The 15425-nt window shown below is 43.3% G+C and overlaps 1 protein-coding gene across 1 annotated transcript in view; it reads right to left on the bottom strand.

The window, feature by feature from the left end:
• KCNK4 (potassium two pore domain channel subfamily K member 4) overlaps positions 1–15173 on the bottom strand; it is a 130742-nt gene extending 115569 nt beyond the window's left edge. The window contains exon 1 of the mRNA XM_075836849.1: positions 15063–15173. The gene's annotated coding sequence lies outside the window, so the exon portion shown is untranslated. The remainder of the gene's footprint in view (positions 1–15062) is intronic.
• Between the last annotated feature and the right edge of the window lie 252 nt (positions 15174–15425).

The following is a 15425-nucleotide window of genomic DNA, read 5'->3' as shown; positions in this document are numbered from 1 at the left end:
AATTGGTGTTGCCGTGTGAAAATATCCTTAGACTTCTTTTTTCTGGCAATTTAAACTACATCAAAAAATGCTTCTAAAAACACTAGCATTATTATGTAACATGCGTTTTTATAGTGTTTTTAGTGGCGTTTTTGGCCGGGTTTTACATTTAGTATAATTTTGTACATGCTTTTTTCTGGCGTTTTTGAAGTCCTATAGAGAAGCTTATGGGAAAAACACCTGTAAAACGTCATACCCAGAGCATGCTGTGTTTGGGAAAAAACGCTACTTTCCACAAAATTGTCTCAAAAATTGCCACAAACCAAAACGCAGTTGTATGTATTGCATTTTATATTACACCAGACTATTGTAACATCTGGCTAAAAAAAATGCTTAAATAATCAGTGTAAAAAAACAGCCATTAAAAACGCCACAAAAAGTCACAAAATGACAGCAAAACACTGTGTGTGAATCCAGCCTAAAAGAAAAGTCGGCCACAACTTATGGTCATTCAGCACCACATTTTGTTTGTGTAAGCAAATGTCTACAGCATAAAATTTTTTACAAAATGTATCAACTAGAATATTGATGGGTTTCAGCAATTATCGGCGTATGTTCTTATCACATATATATGGCACTACTAAATACCTCCACCCAAAAAAAATCTTGAGACGATTAGCCAGTGACTGAGAGGTTGACTAAAAGTCATGAGAGAATCAAGGAGCGGGAATGTGATCCCCATGATACATCATATTTATCAACATATAACAGATCTATTATCAATATTACATGAAGATACATGAAGATAACAAATAAATAAAGGAGAATGGAGGATGAAACCTTTAGTTATAATTGACGACAGACATACACTGATGTAGCAGAGCTGTAGCTGACTATGAACTCTTTTGTGATAATACTTTGAGATAAGATAATATGGTAGGTTTATTCTACACATCTTATTGTGCAGGGTACATAATGCCACATAATGACAAATTCAGCTCTACTACATCTGACAAACTCAGCTTTGCTACAACTTCAGGTGTAATAAAAAACAAGGGGGGAAACACTTTCATCAGGAGAAAATGCAATGGTGGGAAAGAAAGTCAGCAAGAAAGTTAATCAATTAGAGTGGGAAGAGGTAGTAAAAGAGAGGAGGGTGGGAGAATGGATGACATGGGATTCTCACTTGCTCTGTTCTCTGCAGTCCCCTTCTCAGGCTCAGCACTCTCTCTGTGATGCTCTATTCCCTCTGTCACCGTTTCTGCACAGACACACTGACACAAAGCAAATATATAATATCAGAGTGCTGAGAGCAGCCTTAACCCCTTTCCTACCTCTGCAGATCGTTAATTGTGGAAGATCTACCCATTGTATATAAACCTTCACTTAGCCCCTCTCCTGTCAGGACTCTGCACAGTTTATTAACCTCACTATTGCTGAACTCCATTCTTCATATGGCCACATCTCTTTTGCAACAATTCTCCAAGACTTCAATACAGGTCAACTGTTCTGCCATGCAAAGAGAAATCAAAGCTAAAAGTGTGCTTCCCAACTTCACATATAGCACTTCCTAAAATCTATTCCCATCTCACAAACGATAAGCTACCCAGCAACAGCTACACATACTGCTCAAAGCTGGTACTTGGGAATTAGAGGGTTAAACTATTTCCTTACCACATCAGCACTTCCAGGTAAATGATCACAGTCAATAGCGATCAATAACCATATTATCAGCAGAGAGTGTCTGGGGACAGGTAATATGCTTCAATATATATATATACACACAGATAATTACGCATGTATTAATGATAGATAGATAGATAGATAGATAGATAGATAGATAGATAGATAGATAGATAGATAGATAGATAGATAGATAGATAGATAGATGATAGGGGCTTGTTCAAAATAATAGCAGTGAGGAGTTAAATTGGTGAAGTCTTTCATTCTGTGGAATAACAGGTGTCAATTTTGGCCCTTATTTAAGGGTGGCAAATGTTGCACATGTTGGTTATAGTGCATTTCCTTCTGAAATCCTGGGGAAAATGGGTCGTTCCAGACATTGTTCTGATGAAAAACAAACTGATTAAAAAGTTGATTGGAGAGGGAAAAACATAGAGAAGTGCAGCAAATTATAGGCTGCTAAAGTGATCTCAAATGCCTTGAAGTGGCAACCAAAACCTGAAAGACGCGGAAGGAAGCGGGGAACTGCTGTTCGAATGGATCGAAGAATAGCTAAAATGGCAAAAGCTCAGCCAATGATCACCTACAGAACGATCCAAGAAGATGTGAATTTACCAGTGAGTACTGCTACAATCAGAAGACGATTAAGTGAAGCCAAGTTACCAGTAAGAACTCCCCGTAAAGTCCCGTTGTTGAAAAAAAGACGTTGTCTGGCCCAAAGAGAAATGGTGCAACGTTTTGTAAACTAATGAAAGCAAATTTGTACTTTTTGGGTCTAGTGGCCGCAGACAGTATGTCAGATGACCCCCGAGCATTGAATTCAAGCCACAGTACACTGTGAAGACAGTAAAGCATGGTGCTGCAAAAATCATGATATGGGGATGTTTCTCATACCAAGGTGTTGGGTCTATTTATCGCATACAAGGGATCATGGATCAGTTTGAATATGTCAAAAGATCATGTTGCCCTATGCTGAAGAAATGCCCTTGAAATGGGTGCTTCAACACGTCAATGACCCAAAACACGCCTGTAAGCGAACAACATCTTGGTTACAGATAAACAGGATTGAGGTAATGGAGTGGGCAGCCCAATCCCCTGACCTCAATCCCATAGAGAACGTGTGGGGTAAAACCCAAAAATGCAGAAGAATTGTGAAATGTCGTCCAATCTTCCTGGACTGGAATACCTGTTCAGAGGTGCCAGACTCCATGCAACACAGATGTCAAGCAGTTCTTTTAGGCACTAAACCAAATAGGGAAAGTGCCAGGGACTGCTAGGGAATGGAAGAGAAAGGATTAAAACTAGTGATAATTGCCATGGTCCAGGATTGGTTTCAGGGAATTAGGAGGGTAGTGGTTTTGTGAATAAAAATAAGAGATTATGGGCAGGTCGCCCTCTTACCTTCTGCTGCAGCGAGAGGAACCCCCACCCTGTGGTTTTATTTGGTTTTGTCAGTTTATACGGCAGATTTTTCAGTTTTGCTTTCTCTTGCAGATGTCACAGCTGGCAGGATTATGGCTATGAAGGCAACGTAGCGCCCAACATGCCCGCAGGAACAGCGGTTCTTGGCATTGCAGGTTTGGAAGAATGGAGAAATGGAAATGGATAAGCCTTCAAGCGTGTTTAAGCTATGTGGCCACTTCCACTTTACCACCACAAAGTGTAATGGATTTGCCTGACACAGCTTCTTTGTCGACGCCCGTGGTTAATCAGCCTGCATCTGTGCCTAGGTCTGTTAGAGTGACTCCATCTGCTACCACTCAGGTTGGGAGGCTGAGGAGTGGGAGAACCTATCACAGCCTGGCCAGACGGAGCCAGCTCCCGCCCTATGTCTATTTATACCTTCATTTCCTGCTCCTCCTTTGCCTGTGATTCTTTCCTGTTTCCTGGCTCTGCTGCTACTGCTATTATTATTGACCTTGCTTCATTTTGACACTGGCTTTACTGACTACGCTCCTGCTCTGCGTTTGGTACCTCATAGACTCCTGGTTTGACTCGGCTCGTTCACGACTCCTGCTGCTCACGGTGTTGCCGTGGGCAACTGCCCCATTTCCCTTAGCTTCTGTGTACCCTTGTCTGTTTGTCTGTCGTACACATATTGACCGTAGGGAACGACGTCTCAGGGAACGACGACTCGAACGTTTTCGTGCTCTGGCTCCCCCATGATGGCTCCCGAGGTTCCGTTGCTTCGTTCTTCCACGGAAAACTTGTATGAACCAATGCAACTTGGGGCCTCCGTGTCTCAGCAACAACGTAGAGAGCTCTGCAGAATGGTCTCTGCTTCTACTGTGGGGATGACAAGCATCAAGTGAACAACTGTCCTAGGCGTAAGAATAAGCAGCCGGAAGAACTTCCGTGTCTAAGTGACCATCGGGAAGGTCACTTGGGCGCACAGGTATTTCCCGTTAATATGAAGCCTAATAAAATCTTGCTTCCCTTTCAGGTCTCTTTTGGTGGTAGGTCTGCCACCGGCAGTGCCTTCGTGGACTCAGAGTCTTCTGCTAATATTATGTCTGTGGAATTTTCTATGTCTGTAGCTATGCCTTTAATTGATTTGCCTAAACCTGTCCCGGTAGTGGGTATCGACTCCACTCCACTTGCTAATGGTTATTTTACGCAGCATACCCCTGTTTTTTAACTCATTGTGGGCTCCATTCATTTGGAGCAGTATTCTGTGTTTGTGATGCAGGGATTATCGTCCGATTTGGTTTTAGGCCTTCCTTGGTTGCAGATGCATAATCCCACGTTTAACTGGAATACTGGGGATCTTACCAAATGGGGTAATGAATGCATGACTTCCTGTTTTTCTATTAATTTGGTTTCTCTCGCTGAGGAGGCGAACACTCTACCTGAGTTTATTCAGGATTTCGCTGATGTTTTTTCTAAAAAAGCCTCCGAAGAGTTAACTCCTCATAGAGAATATAATTGCGCAATCGATTTGGTACCAGGAACTAAGTTCCCTAAAGGTAGGATATTTAATCTCTCTTGTCCTGAACGTGAAGCCATGAGAGAATATATCCAGGGAAGCCTGGCCAAGGGTTACATTCGCCCCTCTACTTCTCCGGTAGGTGCTGGCTTCTTCTTCGTAGGGAAGAAGGATGGTGGTCTTAGGCCATGCAACAATTACCGGAACTTGAATAAGGTCACTGTAAGGAACCAGTATCCCCTCCCTTTGATTCCTGATCTCTTCAATCAGGTTCAGGGGGCCCAATGGTTCTCTAAGTTTGATCTTCGGGGGCTTATAACCTTAGCCGAATCAGGGAAGGGGATGAGTGGAAGACTGCGTTTAACACACCCGAAGGTCATTTCGAATACCTTGTCATGCCCTTTGGGTTGTGTAATGCTCCCACGGTCTTCCAGAATTTCATAAATGAGATTTTAAGAGACTACCTGGGGGTATTTCTTGTAGTGTACATTGATGATATACTTGTGTTTTCCAAGGACTGGTCCTCCCACATTGAGCATGTCAGGAAGGTGCTCCAGGCCCTTAGGGAAAACAAACTCTTTGCTAAAACTGAAAAATGTGTGTTTGGGGTGCAGGAGATACCATTTTTTGGTCAAATCCTCACTCCTAACGAATTCCGCATGGACCCTGCCAAGGTTCAGGCTGTGGCGGAATGGGTCCAACCTTCCTACCTGAAGGCTTTAGAGTGCTTCCTGGGGTTCGCTAATTATTACAGGAGATTTATTGCTAACTTCTCGGTCATCGCTAAGCTTCTTATGGACCTTACTCGAAAGGGTGCTGATCTCCTCCACTGGCCTCCGAAGGCGGTTCAGGCTTTTGAGGTCCTTAAGAGGTGCTTTGTCTCTGCGACAGTGCTGATTCAGCCTAACCAAATGGAGCCATTCATCGTGGAGGTTGATGCCACTGAGGTGGGAGTGGGTGCTGCCTTGTCCCAGGGTACCAGGTCCCGACCAGCGGGCTTACTATGTTCTTTGCCCATTCCCCAGAGACCTTGGACCCATATCTCCATGGATTTTATCACCGATCTACCTCCATCCCAAGGCAAGTTGGTGGTGTGGATTGTACTAGACCGCTTCAGCAAGATGTCCCACTTTGTACCCCTCAAGAAACTACCCAATGCCAAGACGTTAGCTACCTTGTTTGTCAAACACATCCTGCGTCTCCATGGGGTTCCGGTCAATATTGTTTCTGACAGAGGGGTACAATTTGTTTCATTGTTTTGGAGAGCCTTCTGTAAGAAGTTGGAGTTTGATCTGTCCTTCTCCTCGGCCTTCCATCCTGAAACTAATGGCCAAACTGAGAGGACTAATCAGTCTCTAGAACAATATTTAAGGTGTTTTATCTCTGACTGTCAAGATCATTTGGTCTCCTTCATTCCCCTCGCCGAATTTTCCCTTAATAACCGGGTCAGTAACTCGTCGGGGGTCTCCCCCTTTTTCTGTAATTTTGGGTTTAATCCACGGTTCTCCTCCGTTTCACCTCGTGGTTCCAACAATCCCGAGGTAGATGTCGTTCATCGGGAACTGTGCACAGTCTGGGCCCAGGTTCAGAAGAACCTTGAGGCGTCACAGTTCATCCAAAAGATTCAGGCAGATAAGAGACGTACTACTAACCCCTTGTTTGTGGTCGGGGATCTGGTGTGGCTGTCCTCCAAAAATTTGCGCCTTAAAGTCCCGTCCAAAAAATTTGCTCCCCGGTATATAGGGCCGTACAAGATCATTGAGGTCCTTAACCCTGTCTCCTTCCGGCTGGAGTTACCCCCGTCCTTTCAGATACACAACGTGTTCCATGCCTCCCTCCTGAAAAGATGCTCCCCGTCCTTGGCTACCTCGAGGAAACCTCCGGTTCCTGTTCTCACTCCTGAAGGGGTAGAATTCGAGTTGGCCAAGATTGTGGACAGCAGGATGGTCCAGGACTCCCTCCAGTACCTAGTCCATTGGAGAGGTTACAGGTCTGAGGAGAGGACTTGGGTACCCGCCCGGGATGTTCACGCCGGGTTATTGCTCAGGAAGTTCCATCTTCGGTTCCCCAACAAGCCAGGTTCACCTAGGAAGGGTCCAGTGGCCCCTCATAAAAGTGGGGTACTGTAATGGATTTGCCTGACACAGCTTCTTTGTCGACGCCCGTGGTTATTCAGCCTGCATCTTTGCCTAGGTCTGTTAGAGTGACTCCATCTGCTACCACTCAGGCTGGGAGGCTGAGGAGTGGGAGAACCTATCTCAGCCTGGCCCGATGGAGATAGCTCCCGCCCTATGTCTATTTATACCTTCATTTCCTGCTCCCCCTTTGCCTGTGATTCTTTCCTGTTTCCTGGCTCTGCTGCTACTGCTATTATTATTGACCTTGCTTAATTTTGACCCTGGCTTTACCGACTACGCTCCTGCTCTGCGTTTGGTACCTCGTACACTCCTGGTTTGACTCGGCTCGTTCACGACTCCTGTTGCTCACGGTGTTGCCGTGGGCAACTGCCCCATTTCCCTTAGCTTCTGTGTACCCTTGTCTGTTTGTCTGTCGTACACATATGAACGTAGGGACCGTCGCCCAGTTGTACGCCGTCACCTAGGACGGGTCGTGCAAGTAGGCAGGGACTGAGTGGCGGGTAGATTAGGGCTCACCTGTCTGTCTCCTTACCCCGTCATTACACAAAGTGTCTTGGGTTTTATTTAAGGTAAAAGAATCGTGTAATAGGGCCATGGCATGATGGGTTTTAAGTTGGTGAATGTCCTTTAAGTCTCAGAAACAATGGTTATGTCATTAAATATTAGTTCAGTAAAGTGAAATCTGACACATTTTTTCAGTTTATACATTACATTTTTGAGTTTTTAAAGAAAAATGCTGGCACTGCTCCTTTTTTGAACAGCCCAATATTCCTTTTTCTTTAATTTCTGTAAATGATTAACACAAACTGGATAAAATGTGTTTTGATTTGGAATTGAATGTGTAGTATTTCCAGTGCATTTGCATTTAGGCAAATAAAAGTTATTATAATGATTTTGCGCTTTATTTGCTTTTTTAAACTCAATGCTATTATTTTGAACACTACTGTAGATAATAGATAAATAGACAGACACGCAGAAGGGATAGATAGATAGATAGATAGATAGATAGATAGATAGATAGATAGATAGATAGATAGATAGATAGATAGATAGATAGATAGATAGATAGATAGATAGATAGATAGATAGGGCTGTGTTTTATAGATAGATAGATAGATAGATAGATAGATAGATAGATAGATAGATAGATAGATAGATAGATAGATTAGATAGATAGAGCTTTTTTTAAAATATAATTTTATATATATATATATATATATATATATATATATATATACACCGCGTTCCAAATTATTATGCAAATGTTATTTTTAGCTGATTTTCCTAAATAGTAGATGCAAATGACAGTCAGTATAATCTTCAAGCCATCAACCGTTAGAGTATAATGCAAATTTTATTGAACAAATCTCCTAATGATAACAGATTTTTTTTTTAGAAGTAAAAAACTCAAAATGCAGTTTCACATTATTATGCACAACAGAGATCAAAACATTTTAAAGGTTGTAAAGAGAACTAAAATTGTAATTTGTTGAATTTGCAGCATCAGGAGGTCATATTTACAGAAATCAAAAGCTCTTTCAATCAAAAAAAAATGTAACAGGCCAAGTTACATGTTAACATAGGACCCCTTCTTTGATATCACCTTCACAATTCTTGCATCCATTGAATTTGTGAGTATTTGGACAGTTTCTGCTTGAATATCTTTGCAGGATGTCAGAATAGCCTCCCAGAGCTTCTGTTTTGATGTGAACTGCCTCCCACCCTCATAGATATTTTGCTTGAGGATGCTCCAAAAGTTCTCAATAGGGTTGAGGTCAGGGGACCATGGGGGCCACACCATGAGTTTCTCTCCTTTTATGCCCATAGCAGCCAATGACACAGAGGTATTCATTGCAGCATGAGATGGTGCATTGTCATGCATGAAGATAATTTTGCTACGGAAGGTACGGTTCTTCTTTTTGTACCACGGAAGAAAGTGGTCAGTCATAAACTCTACGTACTTTGCAGAGGTCATTTTCACATCGTCAGGGACCCTAAAGGGGCCTACCAGCTCTCTCCCCATGATTCCAGCCCAAAACATGACTCCGCCACTTCCTTGCTGACGTCGCAGCCTTGTTGGGACATGGTGGCCATTCACCAATCATCCACTACTCCATCCATCTGGACCATCCAGGGTTGCACGGCACTCATCAGTAAACAACACGGTTTGAAAATTATGTATTTCTGAGCCCACTGCAACCGTTTCTGCTTGTGAGCATTGTTTAGGGGTGGCCGAATAATAGCTTTATGAACACTTGCAAACCTCTGGAGGATCCTACACCTTGAGGTTCGCGGGACTCCAGAGGCACTAGCGGCTTCAAATACCTGTTTGCTGCTTTGCAATGGCATTTTAGCAGCTGCTCTCTTAAGCCTATTAATTTGTCTGGCAGAAACCTTCCTCATTATGCCTTTATCTGAACGAACCCGTCTGTGCTCTGAATCAGCCACAAATCTTTTCACAGTACGATGATCACGCTTAAGTTTTCTTGAAATATCCAATGTTTTCATACCTTGTCCAAGGTATTGCACTATTTCACGCTTTTCGGCAGCAGAGAGATCCTTTTTCTTTCCCATATTGCTTGAAACCTGTGGCCTGCTTAATAATGTGGAACATCCTTCTTAAGTAGTTTTCCTTTGATTGGGCACACCTGGCAAACTAATTATCACAGGTGTCTGAGATTGATTACAATGATCCAAAGAGCCCTAAGACACAATACCATCCATGAGTTTAATTGAAAAACTAATAATTAAATGTTGATGACACTTAAATCCAATGTGCATAATAATTTGGAACACGGTGTATATATATATATTTATATATGATCATATAGTGTATATGGTTGAAAAACGAACTTTCTGACACTATTATATAATGGTGGCAGTATTTTGGGTCTGTGACCACATTAACTAATGTGCTAAGACAAAGTGTAAATACTTTATAGCACTGTCTGGTATTATATGTCCAAATACTAATATATTGTATGTGAAGACAAATAAGAGTGTCCAATGTACTTCAGCCAAGTGGCATAGCTATAGGGGTCGCAGCGGTCGCAATTGCGACCGGGCCCCGAAGCCAGGGGGGCCCGTGGCCCCCCACACCACATCAATAAAAAGTTACTATAGTAACTGACAGTACTTACCCGCCTGGTTCCGGAGTGCAGCGGAGGTCCTGACGTCACAGCGCTGTGCACCGCGTACAACATCCCGACCCTGGATAGAGTCAGGACCTCCGCTGCAGCTGAAGAGTAGGGTAAGATTAATATCCCTGTCTGCTGAAGCTGATAGGTCGGGGTCCGAGTCCCGGGAGCCCGCCAATCAGCTGCTTTGAAGGGCCCCAGCACTCGTACGAGAGCTGCTTCGATGCCTACACACATATACACACACACATATACACACACACATTTTCTTGGGGGGACGACATATGTATTGGGGCTATTTCCCCTGACATTTTAAGACCTTAGTGACACCCCTGGCTGCTAGTTCTGCATTGTTAGGTCACTTAGGAGACCCAGCGATGCAGCTGAAAGCTGTGGGCTGTAGGCCATGAGAAGTTTGCAGAGGGGGGGGGGGGCAATAAGAACTTTTGCATCAGGGCCCATGAGCCTTTAGCTAGGCCCCTGACTTTAGCTGTGGGGTTGAATCAGCACTGTGCCTCCCTTCTCTCTGGTATTGTAGCAGCAACACAGTTACATAGTTAGTACGATTGAAAAAAGACACATGTCCATCAAGTTAGATACGCTCCTTTGCTCCATACTTCATCTGTTCTATATCCAACATGGGGGGACATTGCAAAAATTTCAGAATTCAAACTTATTATGTTGAACTTGAGTACCTTGCACACAGAAACCAATCTGTAGTTATAAAGAACTATGTATGTCTACTTTCATTGCGTGGTAAACTTTTACTATCATTGCATACATAGGCCATTTAATCAATCACCACTATTAGGTTATTTGAACCGTCATGAAAAAGCAATATATTCTAGTGGGAGGAAATCTCCACTGAGGCATACCTCCCAACCGTCCTGGATTGAGCAGGACAGTCCGGGATTCCAGGCGGTGTCCCGCTGTCCTGGGCGGCCGTGGGTATGTCCCACTGTGATCTGTATCTGCGTCCTCAGGACGCAGATACAGTTGAACCCAATACTGAAGCAGGGAACTATCAGCTCCCTGCTTCACAATTAGTTCAGAACGGAGGAGCAAAGGGAGCTCCTCCACTCGACGAGGACTCCCGAGCACATCGCTACTTTAAGCGCTGTGCTCGGGGAAGCCACTGACGTCACTGTCGATATATAGACAGTGACATCAGTAGCAACTGAATGAGCGGAATCCCGGTTGCCGATGATATCGCCGGGGATTTCGCTGCTAGAGGAAACCCGTGAGTTCACTGTCCATATATGGACATTGACGTCGGGAGCTCCTCCTGGAGCGGAATCCCCGGCCAGAGTCAGCAATGGGGATTCCGCTCAAGGAGTAGCCACTGACGTCACTGTCCATATATGGACAGTGACATCAGGGCTTCCCTCTGGGAGCGGAATCCCCGACCTATGCTCTGCTTGGGGATTCCGCTTCTAGAGGGAGTCCCAATGGCACTATCTACAGGGGGTAGCGCTATCTTCAAGGGGGGTGTAGCACTATCAACAAGGACACTGTGGCACTATATAGGGGCACTATCTACAGGGGAACTATCTACATGGGCACTGTGGCACTATCTACAAGGGCACTGGCACTTAATGAGTGGGCACTGGCACTAGGGTCAGCTTTGGGGGCATTATACTGTATAAGGGCAGCTAGGGGGCATTATATTCTATGGGGGCATTCAGCTGTATGGGGCAGCTATGGGGCATTATACTGTATGGCGCAGCTATGGGGACATTATACAGTATGGGGCATCTGTGTGGGCATTATACTGTATGGGGGCATTATACTGTATGGGGCAGCTATGGGGGCATTATGCTGCATGGGGGCAGCTATGGGGCATTATGCTGTATTGGGGAATTTGTTTGGCCATTATACTGCATGGAGGCATCTGTGTGGGAATTATACTGCATGGCGGTATCTGTGTTGGATTTATACTGTATGGGTGCATCTATGGGGTATTATAATGTATGGTGGCAGCTAGAGGGCATTATAATGTGTGGGAGGCACTATAGGAGCATGATACTAATTTGCCCTCGCTTATCCCCCTTCGTGATACTTGAAAGGTGGGAGTTATAACTGAGGTCAGCTTTAGGCCAGGATCACACACACTTAGTTTTGATGCCGTTTGTGGTGCAGTTTTCGGCTTAGTTTTTTACCCCAAAGTAAGTAGTGGCGCCAAAAGAAAGGAAAGGTATAAAAAAGTCTGACAAATCTCTTTTATTTTGTGTCCACTCCAGTCAAACAACTGAGCCAACAGCTGTCCCAAAAATTGCCCCCTTATATGGGGTAATCTTCTGCTGGACCTTTTGGGGCTTGTTATGGTATCAAAACTTGGACCTACTGGAAGATAGTTTCAACCTCATGATCCAGTCTAAGGCCGGCATTCTGGAGGTTCCATCCTGGTGTCCTTCCCTTCATAAACCCTAAATGTGTAGGTGTACCCTGAGCTGCTCTCGCACAGCTTGTACATTTTAATTACATACCTCGCACTCTGGCTTGGCAGGTATTGGCGGAATTTTAGTCTCCCCTTAAAATGTACAAGGGCCTCGTCTATTGCAATGTTCTTTTCGGGGAGTTTAATCTTCTTGAAATTTGGTGCAAAAATAATCAATGATTGGCCTGATTTTGAATAGGCGGTCATATGTGGGGGTCATCACGGGATGGGCACTGTGCATTATCATTATAATGCAAAAATTTCAGAATTATTTCAAAACGTGTCTGGGTCCCTGGCATCCGGTACAATTGTCCGTAATTGCAGACTGCAATTACGGTCTTCAATTACGGACCCATTCACTTCTATTGTCCATGAATACCTTCCCGTTTATTTACGGGAAGGTGTCTGGGCCGTAGAAGTATACCGCAAAAATAGGACATGTCCTATCCTTTGCGTTTTACAGGCCATGCTCCCATACTTTCTAGTATGTAAGAGAATGTAAGCGGCTGTCTGGGGCCGACGGCAGCCAGTCGTGCCCGCAATCGCGGCCTGTGATTAAGGGAACGGCCATGTGCATGGGGCCTTAGGCTGGGTTCACACTTGTGTTCGGGTTTCCATTGTCCTGCTCCGTCAGAGGAGCAGAACAACGAAGGTACTGGAAGCACCAGTTCCGTTAAATGACGGAGACAACCGGTGCCCGATAGAACCTATTGACTTTAATATGTTCTATTGGAGTGCTCGTGATTTTACCAGAAACAATAGCGCAGCATGATGAGCTATTGTTTGCAGTATTCTCAGCCAGATCTGCAAGGGAGTCACCTAATGGAGCCTCCAACACTCATGTGAACAGGCCCTAAATCAGGACCTGTCACCTCTCCTGGCATGTCTATTTTAATAAATACTTGTATTCACCATAAAATAACATCTCTGAAACTTTTTTCTTAGAATTTTGCATTGTGTCATTTCTCTATTACTCCTCCTAGGAATTTATAAATAAATTGATAACTGAATGTTACCATTCCCGTTATCTAAGAGCCGTGTCTCTACACAGTTTGGCATTGTCAGCATTGATTGGACAGTGTTTATATGACAGTGTCATTTATTCATAAATTTCTAGGAGGAATAATAGAGGAATGGCACAACGTAGAGGTCTAAGAAAATATGCTCCAGAATTGTTATTTTATGAAGAATATATATGTATTTACTAAAATAGAAATTTCAGGAGATAAGACAGGTCTTCTTTATAGTAAATTTCCACATCCAGTTCACATGGTAATGTATAACAACGGTATGTTGAGATGCAGTGGATCTTTTTTGTTGCAGATTTTGCTGCTAATTCGCAGCGAATCTGAATGTGGAATTGACATGCCTTTCATCAGTTGCATTGCGAAGGGTAAAATCCACAGGGGAAATCTGCAGAAAATCCACGACATAGCTGGCATGCTACAGATCTCAAAATGTGTAGCATGCCCTAAACTTTGCACAGATTTTTTTCTGCTACATGTGAATGGTGTTTCTTAAAAAAAAAAACATTCACATGTATTATATTGTACCATTTTAGTGAGGAACCCGAACTGAATATCCTTAGCATATCCACCATTTCAGGGTAAACCCTAATATAGATTTTAAATAACTCAAATTCACCAATGCTTCAGCAGACATGGGATGTTTTTATAGAACAAAAATGTTTGGATATGAACTATTGAATTGCTTTGATTCATAAGGATAATATACTGGAAATGTCATAATTTATTGATTGATTGTTAATTGTAATCCTTACATGTATTTGTATCTGTTGAGTCAACTTGTGAACACTATTTACAATGACGGCAAAAGTTATGTAATGGACATGTACAAAATTAATCACAATTGTCTGAGTAATGGTTCTTCTAAGGTACAAAAAGAAATAAATTAGTACATCTATGAGAGCTTTAGAACAGCTGACGATGTCAGATCATTACAACTGCAGCAAAACGGCTCAAATGAATCATCTTGTCTAAAAAACAACTGAAAGTGGTGAGAACATGTGATCCAGCTCTCGGAATACACATTACGATATTCATCCCTGTCTTTGTGTCATTAAATAAAAACAACGTCAGCGTCTTGTAGAGAAAGCATAGGGAGTCCGGAACAGAGAAAGTATGGGAGATGACAGTAAGCAAAGGATGTACAGACATCAAGAGGAGCACATTCACTTATGTATGGCCGCCTCGATACATCATCACAATCATGAATTATGAAAAAAAAATCAGTGATACAAATATTGAGCAAAAGATTCATAAACAAGGAAATCAATCAAACTGGTGTGAAAGAAGATCTGTCAGCTCTACTGACCTGTCTTGTTTGGAAAATAGTTGTATTCTACATAAAAATAACAATTCTGCAGCATCATCTTTTTTAGAATTTGGCATAGTCAGTGGCGGATTAAGTAGACCATAGGCCCTGGGCTATTCCCCAAACTTGGGCCCCCCTTCCCCACAGCCGTTCTGCCGTGTCTATAGTGCACACCACCTTTTTGTGCGAGAATGGACAAATGGGTATTACGATTCCCACTGTCTAAGGGCTGTGTCCCTACATACTGACAGTCTCCAACCTTTGCTGACGGTATCACACTGTGTAAGGACACATCCTCTTGACAATGGGAATGGTAACACACATTTGTCTATTAGTCTTGGGTACACAAAGATATGTACAATACAAGGCTTTCCTACAACAGACATGTCAGGAGAGGGGACAGATCCCCTATAGATCCAGTGACTCACAGGTGATGTCCTCTCTGATGGGAGTCTTTGTTTTCTTCTACATCTGACGCAGACCGTTATGGCAACTTCTCCTGATGAGACATCTTTGCCCATCACTTCTGCAGCCATTTCAAGCCTCTATAGAAACACACAAATTTAGACACCAAGGCCCAGAACCATACATTAAAGGGGTTGTCCGGGTACAGACAGTTTTTTATACTGATGACCTATCGATGTGCCCGGACAACCCCTTTTACTCAGACTAATAAATTTGGACCCCAGACTAGATCATAGAATATATACAGACCCAGACCTTCTAAACTATTGCAGTCCCCAGACCAGACCCCCTAAACAAATACAGACCCCAGAACAAGCATCCTAAAT

The sequence above is a fragment of the Rhinoderma darwinii genome, chromosome 9 (genome assembly GCF_050947455.1).
Source record: "Rhinoderma darwinii isolate aRhiDar2 chromosome 9, aRhiDar2.hap1, whole genome shotgun sequence".
NCBI classification, from domain to species: Eukaryota; Metazoa; Chordata; class Amphibia; order Anura; family Rhinodermatidae; genus Rhinoderma; species Rhinoderma darwinii.
Note: the sequence above shows the minus strand (reverse complement) of the source record. Positions and strands in the feature narration are given on the sequence as shown.